The sequence below is a fragment of the Mandrillus leucophaeus genome, unplaced genomic scaffold (assembly GCF_000951045.1).
Source record: "Mandrillus leucophaeus isolate KB7577 unplaced genomic scaffold, Mleu.le_1.0 Scaffold83, whole genome shotgun sequence".
Taxonomy (NCBI): Eukaryota; Metazoa; Chordata; class Mammalia; order Primates; family Cercopithecidae; genus Mandrillus; species Mandrillus leucophaeus.
In genome coordinates, this window is record NW_012109030.1 from 2,748,744 (window position 1) to 2,752,642 (window position 3,899).

General features: G+C 42.5%; 1 long non-coding RNA gene across 1 annotated transcript in view; it reads right to left on the bottom strand.

The window, feature by feature from the left end:
- Positions 1 to 347: 347 nt before the first annotated feature.
- Positions 348 to 3,899, bottom strand: part of LOC105530541 — a 17,399-nt gene continuing 13,847 nt past the window's right edge. Inside the window, exon 2 of the long non-coding RNA XR_001004665.1 lies at positions 348 to 696. This is a non-coding gene — a long non-coding RNA (uncharacterized LOC105530541). The remainder of the gene's footprint in view (positions 697 to 3,899) is intronic.

Sequence of the window (3,899 nt, forward strand, 5' to 3'; positions counted from 1 at the left end):
GTGCTTCTTCAAAGATAGTTGGGGAGTTTTTAAATCCTTAGGGAAGTCTTAGTCCAGGTATAGTGAGATGGGCCTCACTCAAAGGCAAATGTCTCGACTTACAGGGGCTAATCTGATGCAGAAGAATGCATCTTTAATGTCCAAGCATGTGAACCAAGCAGCACTAGCAGGTATTTGTCCCACCAGCAGCACTAGCAGGAATTTGTTTTATTGTTTGGTTTTTTTTTCCCTCATGCGCTTGAACCCGGCAGGCAAAGGTTGCAGTTAACTGAGATTGCACCCCTACACTCCAGCCTAGGCAACAGAGCGAGACTCTGTCTCAAAACAAAACAAAATGGACAAAAAGAGCAGGACCAAGAAAGTACAACTTTAATGCATTTGCAGCCAGTTCTTAGAACAGGACAAGGTGATTAACAGATGCTAATTCTCATGGCTTTTGTGTTTCACAAAATAATAAACTGAAGATTGCATTTTGAATTATTTCTTAAAATGACAAACATTTACACAATGTAGAAGGAAATGATGAATTCTTAAAGTATAATTGACAAGTAATACAAAGAAGACAGGCTAGTAAGTATAAATTTTCACTTTGTGGACTTCCTTGTCATCACATTCCCTCTGTTTGTTGTAGTAATAGAACGTATTGTCCCTTCTCTGAAGTTTCTTCACATATCCTGTCTCTGGCCAACGATCTACCTGCACACCAAGAACCAGAGTACAAATGTTACAGTGCAGGGCTGATTTTTATCTCATATTTTACTGTCAAATAGTTAAAAAGTATGACTTACACCAACAAAGTATAAGATTAGATTTTAAAATGCTTCAGCTTTTAAAGTATTATACCCACAAGACACATCTTACATTGCAGCCTTATGCTTTAAGATAACTAATTCAGGCCCAGTGCAGTAGCTCATGCCTGTAATCCCAGCACTTTGGGAGGCTGAGGCAGGTAGATCAATTGAGGTCAGGAGTTCAAGACCAATCTGGCCAACATGGTGAAACCCTGTCTCTACTAAAAATACAAAAATTAGCCAGGCATGTTGGTAGGTGCCTACAATCCCAGCTACTCAGGGGGCTGAGGCAGGAGAATCGTTTGGACTCTCGAGGCAGAGGTTGCAGTGACCCTAGATGGTGCCACTGCACTCCAGCCTGGGCGACCCTGTCTCAAAAAACAACAACAAAAAAAGATGACTAATCCAGTGCTTTTCTCTAGAGCCCAATTTCTAGGTTTATTTCATTTTACTTTATTTTGGAGACAGAGTCTTGCTACATTGCAGAGGCTGGCCTTGAACTGCTGGAGTCAAGTGATCCTCCAAGCTCGGCCTCCCAAGTGCTGGAATTACAGGCCTGAGCCACTGCACCCAGCTTCAATTTATAGATTTAAATTTCAATACTGTGGCCAAGATAAGAGAAAACATTCAAAGTAATTGAAAGTTCATTTATCTTATGTTTACAGAAGATTTCAAACATTCTAACTTCTAAAATTAATACCACAGGAAGAAATTAGGGGTAAGCCCAGGCTCCATTTTGAAAGCAGTGCCTGCTGATTGTTGATGACTACACAGTGAATAAAGCAAGCAAGTCAAGAACTATCCAAAATTGCATATGCATTTCCTTCTGCCCCAATTTCAAGTTCACCTTGAAATCCATTTCTTTTTTTTTTTTGAAACAGGGTCTCACTCTTGTCTCCCAGGCTGGAGTGCAGTGGTGCAATCATAGCTAACTACAGCCTCAACCTCCTGGACTCAGGGGATCCTCCAGCCTCTGCCTCCTGAGTAGTTAGAACTACAGCTTTGCACTATTATGCCCAGATAAGTTTTCTATTTTTTTTTTTTTTGTAGAGACAGGGTGTCACTATGTTGCCCAGGCTGGTCTCAAACTCCTAGCCTCAAGCAATCCTCCCACCTTGGCCTCCCAAAGTGTCAAAAATCTTTTTAAATTTCTCCTACCATTCTTTACTATTATTATTATTATTATTATTATTATTATTATTATTATTATATGTTGCCCAGGTTGGTCTCAAACTCCTGGGCTCAAGTGATCCTCCTGTCTCAGCTTTCCAAAATGTTGGGATTACAGGTGTGAGCCACTGTCCCCAGCCATCTCCTACCATTCCTTCTTGTATACCATATTGGTTTGCGTACTCTATCATTTGGCTTGATCTAATTTGGAGATCTGTCTCCCCACTTCCTCTTCAATGTCATCCTTTCCTGGGGAGGTTAATGTATTTTGCTACTGTCAAATATGTTCCTTTCAGATTTCGTGAGATGCACTTGATCATGACCAAAACCTCATTATCTGGGTTGTAGAAAACCAAATCCCGCTCTTCAACACCGTCTATACAGGCAGCCCTGCACCTTCACTCCAAATCCCGCTCTTCAACACCATCTGTGCAGGCAGTCCTGCACCTTCACTCCAAATCCCGGTCTTCAACACCGTCTGTGCAGGCAGCCCTGCACCTTCACTCCAAATCCCGCTCTTCAACACTGTCTGTGCAGGCAGCCCTGCACCTTCACTCCAAATCCCACTCTTCAATACCATCTATACAGGCAGCCCTGCACCTTTTCTGTTCCCCATGAATAAATCTCAGCTTTCAGTAGGAAGAGGAGATGAATATACCATCTGTGTCCACAAGTCTTTTATTGTCTAATAACACATCTTCATGTTTTGTGTCATCTCATTTACTTATGAATTAGCGAGAATAGGTAACAGCGTATCTGAGAAGCCTTGGCAGGCCCTCTGACATACATTACAGAACACCAGCAGTCCTTTTCACCACTGAGGCCAGGCCTGCCTGTGTGGCTTCCAATACCTTTGGCAGGGAAAGGAGGTGTTCTCAAGACTCCATTACAGCCCTCTTCCCCCCGGTGCCAGGAGCAGATTCTCTGAAAACCGTCTGATCCAGTGAGAAAACAATACAACCACTGCCTCTTCTGAACATCTGGAGCTAAGCTACTTTATATGAGATAATCCTTAGGACAGCTAGGTTGGTCCTATGCTTGTTGACTTCTAGACATTTTTCCTTTTGATGCCCCTTGGCATCTCTGAACTTTTTTTTCTTCTTGACTTTCAACTTGATCATTTTCATTTGATCTGGGAAACCTTCTTGCCTGTGGTGAAATGGAATGAGATCCTCAAGTTCAAGGACTTTCTCCTCAAGAGGGCAGGTCAGCAAGCACTTTACCACCAGGTAACAAAAAACTTCTCTCAAACCCTCAAACCACTGCACACTAGGAGAAACATCCCACCCAAAGCAAGCCTTCAGCCACCATCCTATCGATCCCTAAAGACCCACTGCAAATGTCTCTGGGGACATGAAGCCCTCTCTGAGGATTGTCCCTGGAAGGAAGTGATTTTGTTTTCCTCTAAACCCCTGTGCTTCTTTTTGTTAAGGCACATATACTTTGATTTGTGTAAGGTTTTATTGTTCTTGTTACTTATTTTAGACTCTAAGATGATGAGATTAGTAAAAGTTATAATTTACTAACACTTGTTCCTTCAGTCAACAATTTTTTTGTGGGGGAGTCTCACTCTGTCGCCCAGGCTGGAGTGCGGTGGCATGATCTCAGCTTACTGCAACCTCCGCCTCCCAGGTTCAAGTGATTCTCCTGTCTCAGCCTCCCTAGTACCTGGGATTATAGGTGTGCACTACTATGTCCGGCTAATTTTTTGTATTTTTTAGTAGAGACAGGGTTTCATCATGTTGGTCAGGCTGGTCTCTAACTCTTGACTGCAGGTGATCTGCCCGCCTCCGCCTCCCAAAGTGCTGGGATTACAGGCGTGAGCCACTGTGCCCGGCCCAAAAAATTATGAGCACTGTAATGTCAGGCACTTCAAACATGTGATTACATTTAATTCTTGTGACAATTTTCTTTTCTTTCTTTTTTTTTTTTTTTTTT